The sequence below is a fragment of the Monodelphis domestica genome, chromosome 8 (genome assembly GCF_027887165.1).
Source record: "Monodelphis domestica isolate mMonDom1 chromosome 8, mMonDom1.pri, whole genome shotgun sequence".
NCBI lineage: Eukaryota > Metazoa > Chordata > Mammalia > Didelphimorphia > Didelphidae > Monodelphis > Monodelphis domestica.
The window spans coordinates 258,613,703-258,638,168 of NC_077234.1; the positions used below are offsets into that span (position 1 = coordinate 258,613,703).

The 24,466-nt window shown below is 43.2% G+C and overlaps 1 protein-coding gene and 1 long non-coding RNA gene across 8 annotated transcripts in view; both read left to right on the forward strand.

Moving 5' to 3' along the window:
* ROBO1 (roundabout guidance receptor 1) overlaps window positions 1-24,466 on the forward strand; it is a 1,078,784-nt gene that overhangs the window by 387,021 nt on the left and 667,297 nt on the right. The window lies entirely within an intron of this gene.
* On the forward strand, window positions 1,073-2,513 carry LOC130455880 (uncharacterized). The gene is made up of 2 exons (XR_008914083.1): window positions 1,073-1,969; window positions 2,079-2,513. It is a non-coding gene; the product is annotated as an uncharacterized LOC130455880 (long non-coding RNA).

A 24,466-nucleotide genomic window follows, 5' to 3' on the forward strand; every position in this document is an offset into this window, starting at 1 on the left:
AAGATCCATTGATTTGAATCTAGGTTACCCAAAATTTAATCTAAAATAAGTTTAAAACAAAACACAAACTAATCAGTATGATCTCTCTACCCCTTAACTCCATGTTTTGTGAAAAAAATTCCTGGCCTGGTTGAAGAAATATTGGTAATCCTCCTTGTGGTTGTTCTCACATTAGCTAGGCTGGTTTAATTGTATTACCTTCTATGCTATCTGTCTTTAAAATATGTTTAAGTAAATCCCCAAAGTTCAGAAAATGAAGCAATAATAATATTAATGATGGCATTTTAGAGATTTAAAATTGGAAGAGAATATGAAGATTATTTCATTCCACCTCTTTATCTATAGGCCAGGAAATGTAATAAAATAGACTCACATAGATTACCCTGATGGTAAACACTGGTAAATACTTGAACCCTGGCCTCTTCTGGCGTTCAAGCCACTGCACTACTTCACGATTAGTTATTTGTTTGTGGATCAATCTTCATATATGGATTAAGTACCTACACTATGTTGGGTGATAGAGATGGAAAAAGCATTTTGATCCGGGTCGGAAGTTCGTTCAGATAGGGAGCCGATTGTTGCTCTGAAAATTTCCTCTCAATTCAAATCCAATTGAGGAGCCTTTACTGTTAGAGAGTTGCCTTGGCCCATGAAGAGGATAAGCGATTTGCAAATACCAAAATCAACATGTGCAGTTGTATAGCATGAACCCAGTCCTTGGCAACTCTGGGCCCCGATCCCTATCAACCTGGTTAGCACAGGCATCCGTTTTTTATATAATGCAATCTTAGTAGTTGTTTTCTGACCTGCTGTGATCAATGTTCTCTCCCTCCTTCTGACCCTCCTCTCTAGACCTTAAACGTACTATCAGATAATACGTATTTCCCTGCTCTTCATGCTATGAAAGAAGGCACCTATCACTTACAGTAGAGAAACATTTCATGGAAGAAATACAGCGAAGACTGGCATCCTTCACTGTGCATTCAGACTTTCTCAGTTCCCTCGGGCAGTGGGAGCTAGCCTTTTGTATCATAAGTCTCTGACTTATCCTGGATCCTTGGGTTTTGTTTGTTCCCACACACACACAGGCATGATTACCCCCATTTTACAGATAAAGGAAGTGACACTTAAAAGATTAAGTGATCTAATCATGGTCATAGAACTAGGGATAGCGGTAGCATTTGAACTTGAGGCTGTCCTTGTCACCCATTCAACATTCTTTCCACTGCAGCAGAAAGAATTATTTTTCCCCTTTTGAGGGTTAAATTAAGGAGTTCGACAAAGTGAGGAGAGCAGTTTAACCGTAACTTTGTTGATTTAAGAAAGAAGTACAGATAGAAAAGAGAACAGGGAGGTTATTAATTGTATACTCTATAAATATACCTAAAATTCCTAATACTGCTTAAAATTTCCTAAAACTACCTCTGTCTTCTGAGAGGCATTTCTTCTGCCTGGCGTGCCAGGCCCATCTTAATCTACTCTGTCTATAAATTATTCACTGGCTACCTAACTCCCTAAAATAATAGGGATAAAATAACAGTTGTGCCTAGCAGCTCAATGGCCTGTAGCCAACTGCCAGCAGATCCTTGCCTCCGAGGCAGACCTCCTGCTCTCTAGAGATCCCAGAGGCAAAGGACCTCAACTATCAGTGGCTGCTTCCATTCTCCCCTCACTGACCAACTGTCCCCCCTAACTTCCTATCAGAAGGCTGGCTACTTCCTCCCCTCAGCCCTGGTCTCGCTGGCAAGGGAATCTTCCACTGTGGCTCACTGACTCCGGCCAGTTCTGATCTACTTAGAAGTGCTGCTCTCTAAGCCTCTCAAGGAGCCAGAGGGAGAGCTTAAGAGCATCCCTTTAACACCGTCAGACATTCTTAAGTCGCTTTGTTGATACTCATTTCTGTGAGATCATTCATTAGAAATCACGACGTTTAATCAAGATCCCTTCTCTTTGACTTTGACTTCCATAGGTAGGAAATGAATAGAACTTTTTCTCTAAACTATATTCTGTAAGTTTTTTTTCCTGATTAACTTTGTTCTATGAGATAAGAAAGAAAATTTAACAATTTTCTGCTCTAGATTTCTGAGAGGAAACAGCAGGAGGACACAAGTCTCCGAAATGCATCTGTACTGCTGCCTTCCTGGCTGTGGCTTTCATTTTGTTTGTTGGTTTGGAAGTCATCTGTACGTGTGTTTGAGCAGCCTCCAATTCAGTATTTTCAAATAGCCCGTGAGATTAATATCCTTGGGTTCTCTGAGATATGATGTGAGGACTTCCAGGTGCTACAACGGAGACATAGTTCTCCCCGTCAACCAAAAGTGACCTCCTAAGAAGCAGGCCTGTTTCTCCAGTGTTTAACGGCCAAGATTTTGGAGCTCCCATGAAATGTAGATAACATTTGTCCTTTCTTCACTGCCATGCCAAGCAAATTTTCAATGAGGAAAATACTTTAAGTGATTCATCTTTAAAGTAAATTGGATTTTCCGTCACTAAAAGGCTCCACAAAATGGAAATGGGCTTTTTGGTCTATGTCTCACTAGATAATGTTGAGCGAGGCAATAGTTTTCATTTTACTGTTTCCTCTCTTTTCTTTTTTTTGGTTTTTCATGTGATTTCTCTCAGATGTTAGAAAAAATCTGAAGAATCGTGTACATTTGTTAGACCCAGTAACATCTGGCTGTCCTGCTTCACAGTGATCAGGAAAGAGTTTTTCCTTCGCCCAACTCTTAATGGTGTGATCCCAAGGCATTTAGCGAGGAATCCATGAGGTCAACGCTCAGTCATTGTGAGGGTCTCAAGTTCTGAATTTCCGTCTCACAGGTTTTCTGTCACTCTTAGGATTAACTGGCATTGTAGAAAGATAAACCACAGAGGCATGAAAAGTCTTCACGCAGACGTGTAGCACTCTAGCTGGCATGGATGCTGCCATTTTAGAAAACCCCCAGTTGGGCAGAGTTTACCTCCCCTCCCTTCTGGCTCGACTGATCTTGTTACCAATGACCGAAGGCTTCCCTAATGTGGCATGTTTCCAATCCATCCCCAAATAACTAATAACTTTTTGATAAAGACATGCATGCACTTCAGTTTCTGGTAACACTGAGCGTAGTGCAGCAAAGAAATGAAGTAAAGCATTTTCCAGGGGTCACGTGAAAGTGTGGGGACGGTATTACCTTTTTAAAACTCACTGATGATTTTTCCAGGGTCACGACTTAATAAGCACCCAAGGCTTGAACTTTTAATAACATGGTAATTAGGTGGTTTGTCTGGGGAAGGGATCCTTCTGACCTTATGGTAATAGATAACCTTTTCTTTTTGGGCGGAATCTGCCATTTCAAAGAAGCCATCCGATCCTCGTTCTCAAAGAACTAACTTTAATTCCTCTTCAGGCCAAAGTGCTGGCTAGTGGTGCTATTCCTGACCTTCATAGAGCTTTTACCTTTCCACTGGTAACAAATCCGATGACGTGAATGATATACCAAATGTTTTTGCAGCTGACAACTTTTCTGAGCTTATGATTTCTTTGCAGAAAGGTGATATTTGGGAAATTCTTGTTTTTAATTGATTGAACCTGATACATTCAGCATAGAAGAGAAAAGCTAACTGAGAATGTGATCCTCTTAGAAGGCTAGAAAAAGCTATTTAAAAAATAGGAGGCTTTAAATTTAGATCACGAATTATTGTGTTTTGTTTAGAATAAGGTCCCATCCAAATTCCGTACTGAATACCAAGGTAACATTCAAATTGGAAGTGGCTACATCAATAGTTCAGAAATAAGACTGCTGCAGATTCACGACGTATCCTTTGTTCTGATACTTCATTGGGAAGTACTGAGGCATTAATTGATTTATTGGCCATCACGTAGGTTGTAGGCATGAGAGGCAGCCTTTAAGCTGGAGCTTTGCGAGCGCTCCTCTGAAATCATATCATGACCTCCAAAGTAACTGAATAGCTCGTGTTTTCGAATCGCGATGGTGACAGTGACCTATCAATTTACCTCCACTTGGAATTAAACAGGGATAAATCACTACGAGACCATAAAACAACCCAAGTTTGGAGAAGAGCATCTCCTACCTGACAGAAGATGAATACGGAATCCGCGTTAGCGCCTGAATCTTTAAAGCACGCTATCACAAATCATCTTTTTTTCTTTTTCCTATCAGGTTAAAGCTGTCTTTCGTTTGCCTTTTAAGTGGAAAGGATGTTTTGATGTAGCACATATGTGGTGCATTGAGTCCATCTGTTGTGAGAAACGTGTAAAAATATCCCCAAACTGAAGTAATACGTTCATAATTCTTGGTTTTCAAAGGAAGCATCTGGTTCAAAGTGGTGCTCTGAAGTACTGTCAGCTTTTGAGAGTGTTTGGATTAGTAAGCATGGAAAATACAAAACACAAAGAACACCGTCATCCCCAGCGATGCGGACAGTCGACTGCCCTGCACATTTCTCTAGTCGGTTTACAAATGGAGGGCAAAGAGAAGTGTCTATCTGTAAATACCTTAAATACCAGCTAAGGGACAGGTCCACTCAGCCCAGGAGCTTAAAAGAAAAGGTGGAAGCTTTAGCTTAATGAAGATTAATAGCTTTCTCTTGAATGTATGAGGGGAGGGAGGGAGCGGGCGGCCGGGGAGGGGAGAGGAGTGAACGTGAACGTACTGACATTTATTCCAGTTCTCAAAGAAAACAAGATTTGGGTGTGGAGGAAGAGGAGAATAGCTCCTTGTATAAAATATCGCATCCTTACATTAAGAATCCCAATTAGCAATTAAACTGGCATGTGTAGCATTCATTTTATACTTAGTTTTATGCTTAGTCTCTAGCTGTGCACAGCCAACTATTTTATTTTAATTGGAAAAAACAGGGATGAAGGTTTTCAGTCTGCCTGTGTGAACACTGAAAATATTCGAATCTGCTAATACTCCACAATAACTGTGCAGGGGAAAATGTTTAAACGAGCCCTTACAGCTCCCACGTGGCGTAAAATCAGCTCAAAAGGTCTGTGCGATATTTCAGGTAGTCCAAAATAATGGCATTTCGTTGTACAGCATTGATCCTGCATACTTCTCCTTGGATTTAAAAGGAAATCTTGGCAGGCAATTAACCTGCATATAAAGATTTTGCATAATAGGAACCTCTTTTTGAATTTCTAAGAGGTTACACTAGTCCTCTGTCTTATCTCCTGTTGACCCTTTTAAAAACTTCAGCCATATGCAAACGTGAATCGCCTTCCCATAAACCCATTTTACCATCATGCGCTCTTACGTTGTGGGGTTACGTGAGTCACCTTTCTCAAGAAAATCAGGGAATCTTAGGTTTGGAAGAGACAGAAGGCATTTAGCTGAATTGCCTGCCCACTGGAGTAATCCCCTTTATCACATCAGTCACCTCTTAAACACGGTCTTTTAAAAGTGTGTCCACACAAAGAAAAAAGCCCAATTCCGGGAAGCCCGGAACATCTGCCTCGTTATGTTCTGATTTTTAAGAAGGAGAGGAAGTGTTGTGGGAAGGCCCTAGTAAGTTACTGAGAATGGCCCAACTGAAGATTCATCAGAGAGGGATGTCTCTGAGCAAGATCCCTTAGGATCCAGACTTGGGTGGGCATGAATGGAGGGGGGAGCCTTGAAGAGAAAAAAATGAAATTCCATATTCCTCTGGGATTGGAGGAATGGACCAAATGATGGCTCTAGAGACAGAAACAGGTTGAAGTGAGGAGGCTGGCTACTGATGGACTTCCTTGGGATAATGGATGTTTCTTTGGAGAATGATAACTCCTGTCTCTTGATTGCGATTTTAAGGCCGATTTTAAGGCAGAGCTCTCCAGTGGTCAGAGAAAGCCCATCTCTCACTGAGAAGAGGGGTCAGTAACTCTCTCTCCGGCCTCCACCCACCCACAGAGGGGCTCCCCAGGCCACCCACACGCCATCACATGAGACTGACGGTCCCAAAGTACCACAGAATTTAGGGAGCTTACATACCTTTGGGGAGCCATGGGGCAGGAAGATGTGACTGACCGACATTTCCACAGCTACAAGGAATAGGAGTGCTCAGACTACACCGACAGGACACGGTCAGGCTTGGGAAAGGAGCCACAGCCAGAGGCCAGGGGGCCGGGAAGGGACTCCTCCCCATGGCCTCTAGAAGGGCGGTCCCTTCCCTGGGTGGAGGCTTCTTGGGAGGGTCTCTGACACGTCAGACACAAAGTGCTTAGCCTTTGCTTAGCCCCCCTAACTGGGGTTATCCTTTACTGGGGTGTCTGTGATTCAGTCTCCGGGGACAAAAGGCAAACTTGGGATCCCCATGTTTCAAGCTAACTGAACGGGGGCATCCCGCATGGCTACAAATGTGGGGCTTCCTGGATTCACACTGAAGCAGACTTGAGGAGGCGAAGGATCACAGCAGGGTCTCCCCTACACTAACCACAATTCTGGCCCCCCATTCAAGGCCTGGGCTCCCCTCGATGTGCCCCCTCGCTTCCGCACGCTGAATTACATCAGGATCTAGTGAGGAAGCCCCCCTACAATCAATGTCATGAGGGTACAGAAAGGGCACGGAACAATGAAGTGGCTTGAATTCGGAGCGAGCTGTGGGCTGGGAGATTCTCCCATTAGACGCGATGTGAATTAAAGCCCCCCTCACCCCCCTCACCCCCCTCAAAGTTCGGACACCTTGTACGGGAGTTGGCTGGTTGGCCTGACCACTTCATGTAATCAAATCACCAAGGGAAGACCCAGAACTGACGGGGCTTTTGCTGCGTCTCAGGGGGTCAATCCCAGTACTAGGGAGCTAGGGGAGATGTCCGTCCCCAGGGGGAGGACCACTGAGCATTGGGATCCTCCTCCCTGCGTGGGAGGGATCGGGTTACCGTAGAAAAGGAACGCGGCCTCCTTTGGAACTCTGCACACCGTTCCACTTTACACAGCCTCGAGCTGACGAAAGTGCTCAGAGGGAGCACCTGCACGACTTAAGTTAAATACGTACATTGGGTGCAGTGAAAAGAGTGAACGAGGTTAGCGGGCCGAGTGTGCAGAGCTGAGGCTGCTGTGGGAGCTGCCTGGGAGGGAGAATGCGCCCGAGTCTGCCTTTTATCTCCTCCCTGCAAGTGCTCCAGGTTTGCATGGGAATATGAAGTGGCGGAGTCTTGGGGGGAGGGGGGAGGGGCAGGGCGGGGCGCTACTAAGACCGGATCTCGTGGCACGTGGTCTAAGAGCGGGCAGACTGTTATACAAATGAAATGAAGGGAGGAATGTACCAGGAGGCTGCCAGAAGGGTCGGCTCGCTCAGAAAGGCAATGCGGTCCTTGTTCAGTCCGCCATTTTAGCGGCCTTGGGGCTAGCGTGAGCGTTTCCTTACTTCCCCTGAGGAAAGCCTGTGACGCACGAGGAGCGCTGGATGCAGGATGGCCTTGATGCTCAGGGACCGCTGTTTAGCCCCAAATGGCGCACAGCATCATTCAGGCAGCCCATCTCCAATCAGGCGTTACACCGCGCAGAAATGCCGAAGGGAGGCAGAGCTGAGCAGCTTCGGGGTTTAGTTCAGTGGGTGTCCGGAAGGGAGCTCTAAAATAACCGTGTTTGGGAGGCTTCGCTGCTTCCTTGGAGAGATTGGGCAGTGAGTGGCACCGCGTTGCCTTCTGCCAACAGATGCAGGAAAAGAGGCCGGAAACCTTTCTGGAACATCTCCAGATCCTTTGGATCCCGCCATGAGGAATTGTCGGCATGACAGCGCAGATTCAGTGACACCTTGCCATGCTGCCTGCTGTTTATAGGTGTTAAATGCTAGTTTTCCTTGGGGGGTCAGTTTATGTATTTCAGCCAATAGCCTAGAGCCACTGAGGTAGCCAGAAAGCCCAGGTCCAAGCAGGAAAGAGGCAGGTCCAGGCATGGCCGCTATCCCAGAGCCTGGGGCACAAACCGCTGGCAGCCAAGACCTGCATCCCTGGGACAGTGCAGCCCCCGACGCTTCGTGGTTTTCCAAAGAACAAGAGATCTTGGGCAACTTCCATGCCGTTTGAGAAACTGAGGCCCATGTGGTAGATTGGCATTACCAGGGCTACCAGGAGATGAGAAGTCCCAAACAGGATTATGGGGAGCAGCTGGTGCTTTATAATCCATGCAAAAGGGAAGGGTCCAGCGCTGGGCTGGGCTAGCTGGGAGAGGTCTTTGGCGCAATGGGAGGTACTTCCCGTTTGATTTAGGTGTAAGTCCCACCTGGACTGGGATCCTTAAGTCCATTGGTTGTCCAGCCTGAAAGGGCTGAGTCTGGGACCTCCCTCAGGATGAATTCTCAGGGGTCGGGGGCACACTTGGGGTGTCCCGATTTCCAACAATCATTTCAGAAACGTTTGGAGTTCCAAATTATGTCCTTCCCTAAAGCTACCCCCCTCCACAAGAAGCCAAGCATCATGTTATCCATGATGTGTGTGCTCCCCACCAAGAGCAAAGAAAGTCTCTCTTGAAGGGGTTTTCGTCTGCTTCGGGCTCCTTCTCTGGGGAGGGATGGCCTTCTTTTCCCCACAAGTCCTTTGGAATCATCTTGGATCGGTTTCTCGATCAGTCGCCCTCTTTCACGCGGATGGTCCTTACAGTCCTGGGGCTTCGGTCTAGGCTTCTCCAGGTCCGTTCACGCCACTTTGCACTCGGTCACAGAAGTCTCCGCAAGTTTTCCTCACACCATCTTCTTGTTCATTTCTTACAGCACAGAAGGGTTCCATCACCAGCATCTACCACAACGTGCCCAGCCATTCCCAAGCTGAGGGCGTCCCCTGGATTTCAAATTCTTTGCCACACAAATTGCTGCTCTAAATCTCTGCATAATAGACCCTTTTGCCTTACCTGGGATTTCTTATTCAAGGGCTATGCAAAGTTTGATAGGCCTCTGGGAAGAGCTCCCAAGCTGAATGCAGCATGGATGGCTCAGTTCGCAGCTGCGCCAACAATGCATCAGTGCTCCAATGTTGGCACAGCCCGGCTAGCTAGCGGTTTTCCTTTTCCTTTTCCATCAGTCATGCTAGCCAGCCTGGTGGCTTCACGATGCTCTCTCAGAGGCATTTGAACTTGCATTTCTCTAATCAGCAGTGCTGTGGGCCATTTTGTCATGGAACAGCGGATAGCTTTGATTTCTTCTCAAAACCGCCTGACCAGATCCGGCCTTTTCTTTAAGTCAGCGAGCGGATTGCCCCCAGAAGCGTCCCTGAGGGGAGTGGGCCCGCCCAAGTTCTGATACCTTCAAGGATGGGTTTTGACCGACTACACCAGGACTCCAAAGACTAGTCCTCTTTGGGTTGCTCTTTTTGTGCCTTGGTTGATTGATTCCCCTTTCACAAGGCTCTGACATTTAGAGAATGTATAATAACAATGAAGAAAGAAAACATAATTGCCAAGTAGCATGAAGGATAAGGAGCTAGACCGCTTACAGCCTTTACTCAGTACTGGCTGCTTGTTCCTCACTCAAGATCCACTAGGCAGTCACTCCCAGCGGCTCCCAAGCCAGTTTGAAAATGAGCAGCAGGGTTCTCATGCGCAATTATGTTCATCTGAACTCCTGGGGTTTATCACGCATGCTACGTACGTGGTGGAGAAACAGGCCAAAGTCACTTCACTATCTCAAGCCCTGACGGAGCCGGTTCACTGGCCCTGGCTATATCCGTCTTCTTATTCCGTGAAGTCTGTTTCTCACTTCTGTAAGCGGTCAAATTTGTGGTGGGACTGAATACTGGAGAGTACGGTCACCGGGAATTTAATTACTCAATTCCAATGAATTACCTAGTCAGAATGGCTTTATGATCATTTCTGTACAGAGAGAAAGAAAGGAAGGAAATGAGAGAGACAGAGACAAAGAGAGAGCATGAGAGAGACAGAGAGACAGACAGAGACAGACAGAGAGACAGAGACAGAGACAGAGAGAGGGAAGGGGAGGGAGAGGGAGAGACACAGAGAGAGAGACAGAGACAGAGACAGAGAGAGACAGACAGAGAGACAGAGAGACTGAGAGAGGGAAGGGGAGGGAAAGGGAGAGAAAGAGACAAAGACAGAGAGAAAGAGAGAGAGAGAGAGAGAGAGAGAGAGAGAGAGAGAGAGAGAGAGAGAGAGAGAGAGAGAGAGAGAGAGAGAGAGATGCTCTGTCCTGGTTTGAACCAGGCAGGGCCTGGGGGGGGGGGTGTTAATTAAACAAGGCTTCCAGATCTCCAAGAGGAGGGGCCTCTCCAGAGGCTGGTGCCTCCAGAAAAGCCAAGGAAGGGGAGTGAGCCCTTTTCACTCACCACCTGTCAGTCCAAAGGGAAGCAGTCTGAGATCTCAAGCCTGAGCTCCTCCATGGCCAAGTTCAAAGGCAAAGACCCCTCACAGGAAGTTAGCACCAAATTTAAAGACAGTCCTTTGCGTCACTTCCTGTGCCTTTGGTCCACCTTTTATGTGTACTGATGGTGGCTTAAACTTGGCTTTGGGCCGCCCAAGGGGCAGTCAGTTGCTTCTGATCTGTCCCTCACTAGCACACGTGGGTCATCGACTTTCCCCACACGCACATACACTTAATCCTTAACTGGGTGCTTCTACATTCCCACTGGCTAGAAGTCTGAAGAATAAGTGGGGAGGACTTCATCCCATCTTCACTCTTCTCCTCATAACTCTTTCATTTTTAAACTGAAACAAAGTATTTTGGGTTCCCACACAAGGCACTGGCCTTGCCTAACGCTCAGGGTGCCAAAGGACTGGGGATGCAGATCCTCTTTCTCTTCATTCTCTTTCATCTCTTCTCAGTATTCATGAACCACCGCCATCCCCTAACCTCTAAGTCGGGCTTTCTTCAGTGGAGCTCCCTTGTAGGGGCCTCTTTCCAGAGTGCTTTGAGATCAGACCCTTTTTAGCTGCAGCTACCACATGACCACTGCATTGGACTGGAGAGGACACTGGAGGTCACCTTGTCAATAGAGCCATTTTAAAGAGGAGAAAACAACGGGCCATAGAATGGAGTGTTTCATCCATGGGAGACCCCAAGTGTGCCCTTGTCACCTGGCAGTTTGCCTCAAGGGAGGTCTCAGAGTGAACAATAGACTTTACAGTAATGGATCCTGGCTTAGGTGGGGCTGGCTGACCTAAGCGAATGCTAAGGGCCCTTCTCCTCTTGGAAGTCTCCCCCATTGGATCAGAGATCTGGTCCCAAGAAGGCCAACCCCTAGGCCACCCCCACCCCCATACCCCAGCTCCCTGTTTGGGTCCTGTCAGTGAAGTTTGGTCTTCTCACTCCCTTATAACCATGGGAATGTCAATCAATCCTACTTCCCTGGCCCTGGGCTCCCCAAAGGGTATATAAGTTCCCCCAATTCTGTTGTTCTTTGGAAAAAGTATCTGGCAGGTGTCTTCTTCCAGGGACACCTTCTCAGAGCCCCAGGGTGTGTGGACCCTGCGAAGTCCTTGGAGAGGAGCTCTGGGTAGCCACCAGCCATTGGACCTTCCCCTCTCCTGATTCAAGACTGGTTTTGCTGAGACTTTACGTGGTTCTGTGTTTCTTCCGAGTTCACAAAGGCAATATGATCATCACTTGCAAAGCCAGAAAATGAATCCAGACTCTCTGACTCTAAAGGTATCCAACGATACATGGCGGTTCTCTTTTATCCAAGAAAAAGCGGTTCCATAAGCGTGCTGATAGAGTTCACTTCTTTACTGGACAGAATCCGAGATCGCACATGCGGATTCACTCACTTGGTAGAGAGCATAGCCTATGATCCGACTTTCCTACTTTGTCTAATTGCAAGGTATCTCTCCTAGCTCCTGACTCAGCATTCTGCACTGAATAGGCACTTTAAAGTTGAGTTCAGTTGATTGAGCTCTTAATTATCGCCTCTTAGACCACACCAAAACAAGCAATTCCCCCTCCACAAAGTGACTCAGGAAACTTGAGGGCAGTGAGCTAGTTGAATGGCTAGAACATTGGACTTGGAGTTAGGAGGTCTCGAATTTAAATCTCAGACACTCAGTGACTGTGTAAGCTTGTCCATCATCTAACTTTGATCTTCCTCAGTTTCCCCAATTCTAAAATGGAAATAATAGTGGCACCTACCTCTCTGGCTTCTGACCATTTATGGAAATCATATTTGTCAGTGATCGGTACCATGCCTAGCCCATAGTAGGTGCTTTATAAATGCTCATTCCCTTAAATTCTTCAAAGTGAAAATGTTCTCAGGGTCAACAGACAGTTTATATTACATTTATTATATTAGTAGAGAAATTGTACCTTTACTGTCTGAAAACCTACGAGCCCCAGTTGTGTGGCTTAATAGCCAAGAGAGAGTAGGAAAGCCACTTCCCCTGAGGACCAATCCCCTTATTTGTTAAATATCAATATTGTCCACATGCTGCTTGCAGGACCAACTTCAGAAAGTGGTAACAAGCAAATGAGAAGTTTCCAAAGTGCCCTGTGACCCTTGGGCACCAGAAAAGTCTTCTTATTTCATTGGCACTGCCAGCAGATGGGCTTTTTACAATTGTAATCTTGCTTGGGGCTCTCTCTCTCTCTCTCTCTCTCTCTCTCTCTCTCTCTCTCTCTCTCTCTCTCTCTCTCTCTCTCTCTCTCTCTCTCTCTATCTCCGGCCTTCTTTCAGCATTTCTAATTCATTTTAACTTCACCAACTATAGGAAAGACAATTCTCCTCATTTTATGTCACTATTACTATTAACAGCAATGATCGTAGTCGCTAACATTTATATGCTCCGTCCTATGAACCCGCCACTAAGTCCTGGAACGATTATTTAATAGGATCATCACAAGCATGATAAGCGTGTGCTATTATCCCCATATTACCAATGAGAAAACTCAACAGAGGATAAGTGGTGTGTCAAGGGTCACAGTGATACTGTGTGCTTGAGGCTGAATTTGAACCCTCTGCTAAGCTGCCCAGGACTCTGTTCACCAGCATTGCCATGAAGTTAGCACTAGTAGGCTCCTACGCACTGTTGCTTTCTCTATTCTACCTTCAGCAAGATCCACCTCTGAGCCCCCGCACAAACCCATGATCTTTTGAGTTGTCAATCACCCAATCCAGAGGTTTAACACTCAGTGTCCAAACTGTCAGCATGTCCAAGCATGTTCTTCTCCTGCAGAATCCCTTGAAGTTAGTGCCCTTTTACCAGTTGGCTGCAGATTAAAATGGAGTTCCTCAAAATTCTCTCTCTTCACGTGATGCAATTTTATTTTCATTTGATACAAGCCAAATATCTATCTGGTGGTGGCCAGTCTTTTTGAGATCGTTACTGAGTTCTTGCTGATGCTAATTAATGCGTGCTACACATTCCTTGGTGAAGGGGGGGAGTTCACCCTGGAAATCCAGATGTGGTCAACGCCGTCACCTCCCAGGAGCACAATATGGACAAAAACGTGATGCCCGAGCTTTCTCTCTGTGATGACTACCAGCCAATCCTGCATTTTTCCTGTTCATACGTGTTTCCAAGTTTTCTCTCCCAGGCTCTTGTGAGTTCCTTGAGGCCACGGATTATTCTGACACGTTACAAAACTGTTGATCTCTAAGATGGAAAGGGAAAGCCTTAGCAAAGATGGCCAGGCAAGAAAAAGCCAACAGATGAAATGTACAGGCTTAGCACCATTCAAGGACCTGTTTCTTATCACCAGTTTATTCAAATATTATCACTGTGGGGAAAAACACAGCAGAAGAAAACCAGATCTTGTGATGAGAATCAGGACGTTAAGTCGTTGGGACTTGAAAGCAAATATCCGTTAGTCAATTCCATAGTTTGAGGTTGGGTGCAATTCCTGGCCGATAAGTTTTTCCACTTTAAACAAAGTCTAGCTAGAGTAGAAGATTTGGAGTCAAGAAGACCCGAGTTCAAACACTATCTTACTAGATTATGACTGGTCAAGTCATTTAACCTGTGTGCAATTCCTTGCAACTCCTTATAAAATTCTCCAGTTCTAAAATAGACACGCTTCAAAGTACATGTTTTAGGGATATGTGGCCAACTAGTGGCTCTCTTTAAAATTATATCGAGTAATGGAACTTGGTTTATTTTATTTTCGACCTGGCTTTAGAAATCGCCTAGAAATCTTTTCTGTCCTTCTAGGTCTCCTACCTTCTGTTGTGGCTAGTGATCCGTCTTTTCTTTTCCATCATATCGAACTCATCACGATCCTGTTTGAAGTTTGCATGGCAAAGATACCCAAGTGGTTGGCCATTTCTTTCTCCACCTCGCATTTTACAGATGAAGACATAAGTCACTTGTCAGGACCACATCAGCTAGTAAATGTCTAGGGCCACATTTGAATTCCGGGCTGTGTCTTCCTAGCTCAGCGCTGGAACCCTTAGCTTAGAAAGAGGGAATTACAGAATAGCGTTTCCAGATTAATTAACAAGATTTTAGCTATTCTGCATGTCCGTGTGAAAAGCGCCTTCTTCAATGTCTGTCTCCATGTTGTGTAATTCCTAGGTTTCCCAGAGTTTCTCTTTCCTGGATGTGCCCCTAAGGTAGTACATACACACTCCACAGTAGACACACCAACGTTTTAAAAACGTCATTGGACGTGTCCAATAAACTAAGATTGAGTGAGATGCTGAAGCTGAAAATTCCGACCTCTCAGCCCATTATCCTGAGCTTTAAAGCGTGCTCGAGTGTGAGCCACAGAAAATGCAGCGCCATTTCTAACCTGTCTTTTACAAGAAGACTGAAGTCTGTTCATAGAAATCCAGCTTGGGATTAGGGTAGGAAATTAGGAATCAATAAATACAAAACACCAAAAGCCCCATTAAGCAGTCAATAGGAGGTAAAAAGCCCACTAAAATAGCAAATGGAAGGTGTGTTAGGAGACAAAACAGCTTCAATGGCTAAGTGAAATCAGTTTATTACTCTAGAGACCTAAAGTTCCCAAGAGAATGGCCCAAATGCACCCCGGAGTCTCGAAGGCTGAATGTTTCATTTGGGAGCATTTACTGAACTCAAAGATCCTTTCAAGATGGTTTTCCCCGCTGGCTGAAGATCCAGGGAAGTCCCACGAGTAAGTTTGTTCCTCCAGTGTCTGAGATAGATTGCCCACATTCAATTCAGCTTCAGAAGATCTTTGGCAAATAAGCCCGAGGCTATCCGATTACAAGTGCTAAAGGTCCGACATGGAGCTGTGACTGGAGGAAAGGGGCAGGATTTCGGCGGCTCAACGTTTAAAATGAGCCCTCTTTTCCTTCGGTGCTATAGCTAAAGATCTCATGAAAGCCCTGAATAACGCGGCCATCCTCTACAGAGTTTTGTCTTACAGTGAGTGACAACTCTGTGATCACTGGGGAGGCCGTAGACACCCAGTTCTGCTTACATCACTCAGATTTAATAGCGACGTCTTCTCCGTGCTGTATGGAGGGCACACGTTAGTGCACACGCCATCAGCTACGTGCATTCTGGACCAACAAAAAAGGGCAAGTCGCTGACAGCCTGGATGGAGGGGAACCCCATAAGTACTGCAAACAGAACTATAGTTTAAAGTTACAGTGGAATCGTGGACACACCGAGCAGTTTAAACCGACTTTATGACCTTTTTAGCTGGGTGTGATGATCAAGGGCTAAATTTTGCTTCACTTTCCTTGAACTCTCACTTACAAATAACAGAAAATTCGAAGTACGTCTTTGTCCTGCAGCATGTTGACTCTGTTTTCCCTCTCCCTGTTCGCTTCCTCTTATGCCTTAGTTAGCGATGCGGGATGGGATAAATATGGGCTTGTGTCTGCACAATATGAATAAGGCACGCACGTGTGGCAGAATGTCACCTCCGTTTGCTTCTTCTACATTCTCTAAAGGGATTTCTATTTCCGCCAACAAGATAAAAGCTCTTTCTTGGAAACAAACATTCAAGCAGTTACTAAGCAGTCGCTTCTTTCTTTCATTCACGCCAGACTCTAATGTGTTCAATAGCACGTGAGGGCAGACGTGGCTGATCAGGAGTTATGTGGATGGTGGCGGCATTGCTGCCGATAAGAATTAAGACAAAACGTGTTTACGAGTGTCCGAAGTCATTTCATCCTATATTTCTTTGGTTTGACACCGGAAAAGTCGGTCAGGACACCCCTCTCATTTTTATCAGCAGTTCTAGACGCAGTAGCAAGTCATTTCCCCTTTACTTCTATGCCCAAAATGAAGCGACCCCGAAATCCTGAAAAGAAAACAACCACCAAGTGACCTGTTTGTGAAAAATAAGCAACATTTGGCACACGAAAATCCGTTTTATCTTCCAATTTTGTATTTTGAACGAAAGAATATTGACGAGATCTGCAGATCTCCTCAAGATCAGAGGGACCTTTCAAATGTGCAGAGAGTAAAGTGGCCATCCCAGAAGCCAATAAATCTAACAGCCCAGGAAAACGGCGTGCCCAGGAATATACTCTGTGGCCTACAGATGGCAGAACAAGGTAGCAAATGAGGAATCGTCCCTTCTTAAGGTCCTTACTGAACAGAAGCGGAATACTTCATGGAAATTACACCAGGATAAAAAGCGGCGGATTATCGTTGACCCAAGTATTTCTAATTGTTCTTTTCTTCTATTTGGTGTCTTTGTTAGTCAGGACTTTGGGACCTTCCCCATGGGTTTCTGTCATTCTGAGAGAACCAATCCTCTCCCTGAGCAAAGCTGTAATTTAAGACGTTTTGTAAGCGATCTTTCCCCATAGATGTGAACAGGAAGTTGCTTATGGAAGGGCCAAAGGAAATGTGGACATTTTCACACATGGAACTCATTTGGATTATTGCAGTTTGATCTTCATTGTGTTCTAGGACCATCGATTTGAGCCGAGAGAAGGGCACCCTCCTCTGCTGGGCTTTATTGTGTTCACATGGCTGCTGCCGGTTTGCGAATAGACCCAGTTAATTCTGTGTAACAGGGAAAATCCTTTTCTAAATGATTGTCTCTGTCGATCTTCCCCGTCTAGCTTATGAACCTTTCCGTTTCTGTAGCCACATGGAAAGATTTATTGTAACATTAGAAAGCATTCATTTTACACAATAGATTTATGGCTATGAATCGACTCATTTCAAATACACTACGGGGACTGGGCTGACCGCTTAAGAGTTCCCCGCTTGAAGACAGCCTTCTTTTGGAATGCAAAGAGTTATGACCTAGTTGATATGTTTTGAGGCACACTATTTCCGTATTTTAATTTCAGGAATGGGCAGAAGCTTGGGAAGAAGCCAGAGAAGAGACTACTGGACCCTTTCAGTGATAGGCAGAAGATAGGGGAAATGGGGAGAGAAGAGACAATGATGCAAAGAAATGGTTTGGGGGAAAAGCAGAGGATGCGAAATGTGTGCCAAAATGTTAGCCTCTTGGAGCACTGTTGACAAAAATGGGAAGACAGAGGTACTCCACTCACAATAACTTCAACATGCATGAACCATCTAGGAATCAATCTTATCAGAGGCACTCAAGACCTACTTACAGTGGCAAAATGCTCTTTCCCATAAATCCAATAAAAGTCTGCTACCTCTTGCATTCATGTAAAATTTGGTATAACACCAATCCAATTAAAAAGGGGTTACTTTACAGAGCAAACCAAAATTGTATTAAATCCATTGGACCAGGGCCAGCTTAGAAGCTCAGCTGATAGAAAGCCAGGTCTGTAGATAGGCAGTCCAAGATTCAAATCTGGGCCCAGACACTTTCTAGCTATATGATCCTGGGCAAGTCAATTGCCCAGTCAAAAGACCCCAATTGCCTAGCTCTTACCACTCTTCTGCTTTGGGACTAAAACTCTGTATCAAGTCTAAGACAAAAGGTATATATATTTTAATTTTCATTTGACCACATTAAATATCAAGGAAATAGTTATTTTATTAATATCAATATCAATGTCTTGATAACTAAATATTAAGAATATTAAGGAAAGAAATGAAAGCATTAATAATGAAATACAAATGGTATTCATAGACTCTCCCAAAATATATTATAAAGTGGTCATTGGGAAAATTCTTCAATATGGAATAAAAATTGAAAAGAAAATAATAGAAGAGACTAGATAGTTACAAATCAGAAGTAACTGAAAATAGTATTATTGATAGTCAAGAACACAATTTGCCAAAAGGAAAAAAAAAGTTTCAATAAGAATCTCCTACTACATACTACAATAAGTTCCCAGTAAAGGATCACCTTTCTTTTTGTTTTAATTAGAAAAAAAATGGGTGGAGTTGCCTTTCACAATTATGACTAGAGAGAGAATTATTAACCAAACACAGAAGAGTTGTTTTCGTAAAAAATTTAAGTTTCTATTGAGTAATTGCTTACACACCAACACACCAGTAATGCAGGGAAAATAAGAAGAGAATTTTCAATCAGAAAATAGTATCAAATATTTCTGATAAAGATTAAATATACAAGTTGGGTTGATAACAAAAACAGTCAACACCAAAAGCCGCCTCCTCATATATAGAAAGTCAAAGAATACCCCCAAAAGTGATGCAAACGATAAGCAGCCATAGGAAAGAGTGTTCCCAATTATTAGTCATTTGTTCAAGAACTGAGTTACCCAAAAAGTCAGAGGTTTTTCCTTCCTACTAGGAAATTGCCACAGATTAAACAAAACAGTATTGGTCAGTATTGAGGGGGCCGGAGGAAGATGAATATGCAGGTAAACTTCTGTAGGGGGAAATGCATGGATTTTCCAGGTTTTTGACCCAAATGTTACATTGTTGGGCAAGATCACTCCAGGAGTTTGAAGACTAAATCAAAGGTCCCATATATTCAAAAGTATTCATACTGGTATTTTTGTAGTAAAAGAAAGTACGTGAGAATGGCTAAACAAACTGTGTTATGTGCAGGGAGGGACCTGTTATTGCACTGTAAGAAAATGGCAAATATGAGGAATTCAGAGAAATAGTGTGCCTACTATAGAAAGCAGAAGCAATAAAAACAATGGTGAAGACCTGATGACAAGTGAACAAACAATAGAACAAATTTAATCTTGTTTCATTGCTATAATTTGGGTGAACTTTTTTGTTTTGTTCTCATGTTTGTTATAGGGGGAGCATCACTTGAGAGGAGGAATATTTAAAAATGAATGCAATTCAAAAGAAAAATATATCAGAACCCTTAAAAGTAAAAGAAATGTTCACGGTTCCTCTGAAATTTTTATGATCAGAATCAACTTTCTGATCCTTTGGTGGATTAGGTATTTCCCTCTACATTTGGGTGACCTGGAAAGACTAAGTATTTCCTTTACTGATGCCTAGAATTTCACTGTTAGAGATGGATGCCTTTGTATTATTCATGTCCCTCTCTCTATGGTTGTCTTTTAAAGAACTCCATAAACTCCCATTATATTGCAGTATGAATGAGGCTATTTGCTCTCATCCATAACAGGAAGAATTAGGTCAGCTTGGCAATACTGTATACCTAAATAAGAGTGAAAACTGAACGTAGGGCGGGGGATGTGGGGGGCCCAATAGAAAGGGATCATTTCTTCATCAAGTAGCTGAGGCCTTGCTTGATTCATGAGCAATAAAAGCCAGCTTTGGAGGAATAGTGAGTCAAGTCGATTCAGCAGAAAAAGTCACCAAGTGGACAGGGATTCATTGGTGCTAGGTGGCTTCCCAACTCTACGAAATCTGCAGACATCTCACAATACGATTTTACAGCAGCACTTCTTTGCTCAACCCCGCAGAAGAATATTCATGCTTTCAGATGGAGGGTGGGAGAAAACATTTTGAACCAGCTTCTCTTAAAAAAGAAACAGAGCCAAGTTTTTGTTACTGTGAATACCCGACTCTTCCTTGTCAGTCAGCATCACTGACAGGTTCTATTATTGGACACACTTTTGCTGAAAATGAACTGAAGAAAAGCTCCAAATGGGCACTTGGAAATAATCAGGGAATTGATGTAGCTCCTAGTATAAGATGAATGAAATATGGACTGTTATTTTCAGATAAAAACTTGGGCATTTGAACCTTGCATCTCATTGTCACAGACCAGAGGCACTAAGTAACACAACACAAATTGACCTCACATTTTTGGCGCTCCTTGCACGGGATGTTTTTAAAGTGTATTTATTTATCTAGTGTGATCACATAATTCCTGTTAATGGGTGGCATGACAATTTCTATAGTGAGAAGAAATATGTATTAAATAATTATAACATAGAACTGTGTGGTTTAGGGATAACACAGAAAACAATTTAAAATTTCACAGAAGAGAATGGAAATATTTGATGAGTGTTACTAAAAAACTATTTTCTAAGGCTAGAAAGTAAGAGCAATTAATGCAGCCTTTAGGCATCTGCCATGTCTTGGAGGCCCTCTCCTTAAGGCTAAAGCATTCCCAAAAGGCTCTTTTAGTTATGGTCCTTCCCCAGGAAATCAATTTAAAATCCACTTTGGCACCTGCTTATGAGTGTGGAGCCCAAAAGCAGAATTGTCTGGGTATTGCAATTAGTCCTAAATATGACTGCAGCTCTACAAAGAGTACCCCAAACTCTGACGCTTCAGAACCCAGGCAGAACGAAACTAGACTGAAGTATTAGAGGGTAGACAGACATGGGATAGTTTGAAGAAAACCTCTTCTCTGTCACGTAGGGTTATTGTTGTCGTTTAGAACATGCTAAGTTAGAGCGCCACTTTTTGAATTATCTCATCGGTATTACGACATTTTAGGAAAAAAGTTATAGCGACCATTGATGCCAGTCTATTCGTATGTAGGTAGTTTATATTATTTCTTGTAAAATGTGCGTGATTAAGATTAACAACTAGCTTGATTACTTCCTGTGAGCTGAAAGCACAGAGCCTTCTCTCAGTGGAGTTGGAACGGACAAAAAACCGAGTTTCTATCCAGTGAGGCTAGCAGAAAAGTCATTAGTTTAGCAACGAGATTTGCATGTAGATAGAGGTGAGAAAAGGACAAAAAGAGAAGTCCAAGAGATCGGGAGGCAATTAAGGTTTAAATGAACTGGGAAATGTTCCAACAAATAAATCATAAAAGTACATGTTGATGTTGCCTGATAAGCAATACGTTTTAGAGAAGTCATCAGGGAAAGATCAAAAAGACCATGGACCAGGTTTTCTTTTTCAAGTGAATTCTTCCTGCTTGAAGTGAAAATCAACTCTTAATCATTATTCCATATTTAGCATCCCTATCAGTTTGATCATTTTCTTTGTAAAAAGTTTTATTTTTAAACTGATGATCATATAGTCCTTGATCAATGTGCCTAACTACTCGATAGACTTTCTATTGTCATAGTGAAAAGAATTTAATAAGAGGACCAATAATCCTTCCACTCATCAGAAAGGAAGAATCAACGTATAAGTCTGAGGAATGAATGAGCATTTGATATCTTGGCACATAGTTACTAGTCATTGCCTTATTGTAACCCTAACTCCATGGCAGCCAAGTTGAAATTTTTCTGGTTACCATAACCATGTAATTCTTTTCTTATGTAGCTCATGATACTAGCAGTGTTTTCCTTTACTTTCTTTACTTTTTTGCTTTTTAAAAATTTTTTAAATTTAATTTATGTAGTCAATTTAGAACATTATTCCTTGGTTACAATAATGACATAATTTCCTTCCCTCCCCTCCACACCCCCTTCCCAAAGCCGACCGCAATTTAATTGGGTATTACTTGTGTCCTTGATCCGAACCCATTTGCATGTTGTTGGTGTTTGCATTAGGATGTCCATTTAGAGTTCACATCCCCAGCCATAGCCCCTCAACCCATTTATTTAAGCAGTTGTTTTTCTTCTGTGTTTCTTTTCCAACAGTTCTTCCTCTGAATGTGGATAGTGTTCTTTCCTATAGATCCCTCCAGGTTGTTCATGATCACTGCATTGCCACTAATGGAGAAGTCCACTACATTCGATTGTACCACAGTACATCAGTCACTGTGTACAGTGTTCTCCTGGAGGTTGTTCCAGTCCCCGTGGAACTCCTCCACTTTATTATTCCTTTTAGCACAATAGTACTCCATCACCAACATATACCACAATTTGTTCAGCCATTCCCCAATTGATGGGCATCCCCTCGTTTTCCAATTTTTGGCCACCACAAAGAGTACAGCTATGAATATTCTTGTACAAGTCTTTTTCTTATTATCTCTTTGGGGGTAGAAACCCAGCAGTGCTATGGCTGGATCAAAGGGCAGACAGTCTTTTATCACCCTTTGGGCATCATTCCAAATTGCCCTCCAGAATGGTTGGATCAATTCACAACTCCACCAGCAATGAATTAATGTCCCTTCTTTGCCACATTCCCTCTAGCATTCATTACTTTCTTTTGCTGTCGTGTTAGCCAATCTGCTAGGTGTGAGGTGATACCTCAGAGTTGTTTTGATTTGCATCTCTCTGATTATAAGAGATTTGGAACACTTTTTCATGTGGTTATTAATAGTTTTGATTTCTTTAACTGAAAATTGCATATTCATGTTCCTTGTGAGAATGGCTTGATTTTTTGTATAATTGGTTTAGTTCTTTATAAATTTGAGTAATTAGACCTTTGCCAGAGGTTTTTGTTATGAAGATTGTTTCCCAATTTGTTGCTTCCCTTCTAATTTTGGTTGCATTGGTTTTGCTTGTACAAAACCTTTTTAATTTGATGTATTCAAAATTATTGACTTTATATTTTGTGGGTTTTTTCTAGCTCTTGCTTGGTTTTAAAGTCTTTCCTTTCCCAAAGGTCTGACATGTTATACTGTTCTGTGTTCACCTAATTTACTTATAGTTTCCTTCTTTATATTCAAGTCATTCACCCATTCTGAGTTTATCTTGGTGTAGGGTGTGAGGTGTTTGTCCAAATCTAATCTCTCCCATACTGTCTTCCAATTTTCTGAGCAGTTTTTTTTTTTAATCAAAAAGTGGGTTTTGGCCCCCAAAACTGGGATCTTTGGGCTTATCATAGACTGTCTTGCTGAGGTCACACCCCAAGTCTATTCCACTGATCCTCCTTTCTGTCTCTTAGCCAGTACCATATTGTTTTGATAACCACTGCTTTATAGTATAGTTTGAGATCTGGGACTGCAAGTCCTCCTTCCTTTGCATTTTTTTTCATGATTTCCCTGGATATCCTTGATCTTTTGTCCTTCCAAATGAACTTTGTTATGTTTCTTTTCTAATTCTGTAAAGGAGTTTTTTGGTAGTTCAATGGGAATGGCACTAAATAAGTAAATTAATTTGGGTAGGATAGTCATTTAGCAGTGTTTTTCTTATTTGATTATAGTATTTCATGGAAGCAGCTCCATTATTTTGAATGTACAGAGTGTACAAACACAGATCCAAATGGATCTTTCTCTAAGTAACCTCATGGTTATATTTAATTGGGAAGAGAGAACTGACAAAAGATGTGTCCAACATAGTACAACATATGTAAGATGACATAAAAAGTACAATAAATCTTAGAAATCATAGCATAAACCATGTTTCAGAAGTAGACCCACAAAACTGACTGTGGCTTGGGCAGGAGGACAGAAGGAATTGTGCCACTGGCTGTGTTCTTATTCATGTCTTCCCTCTTCACATTACCTTGCCTTTTCCTCTGGGCTGCTGAGAGAAAGAATGGCTCTCCTCCTGTTCTGGTAGCTCATTTATAACAGAGAAACCTTCATCATCTGCCTGGGAAAAAATTACATCACTGAAAAAAATCAACCTCATGTCCCCACTTGGATCCCCGACTCGAGATAGGGCTAGTGGCATTTGGAGATATTAAGAGTATTTTGCTTCAGCCCTTTGTGTCTTCTGAGAGCAACTGTGTCTGACGAGATGGGTTTTTTCCTTATCTCGTGTGCTCTGACGAGCTCTTTGATCATTTCAGCATTTGAGTTGGCAGAGTTCCTGGAAAGGGTCAGAAAATGCCCCTACCGTGATTTTTCTATTACAGCATTGTTAGCTAAATTCAGCCTTTTGCCTAGAGATTTTTTTTTCTTTCAAGAGAAATTTGGTAGAAGTTAAATGGCGTCTGAGAATAAGGACTATTAATGAAAGGCAGACGTTCAGCAGGGGCAAAAAGAAGCACATAATCTAAAAGCTAAAAAGAAGAATTATTAGCTGGGCTGCTCAGGACAAAAAGAAGTCTCAGTTCTTGCTAGAGCATTCCCTTACCTCCAGGTAGGAGTGCTAGTGAACCCTTCCAAAAAGATAACGCTCATGGGGAGTCTCCAGAAATACTTTATCTTCGTTCTCTTATCTAATCCCCTCAACTACCTTTGAGTTAGATGTTAGAAAACTGAGGCTCATCAGGACGAAGCACATTTGTGAAATAGTTCATATATTGGGGTGGATGTGAACCCTCAGTGCTCCTCAGCGAAGTAATGCCAATGGCCTCACTTACTAGGACCAATATGCATGTGCTCAGGCCTCCAAACAGTGTTGGTAACAGGAAAAAGGGTTTGTGGATATTAAAATGGCAGGATTAGGAAGAAGGATGAAGAAACTGGGTTTCTCTAGCTCTAAGCAGTCTCATTAGCCTCCCCCTTCCTCCATGGGAAATCTTTCTTTTTTCTTGGAGCTCCTTAATCCCTA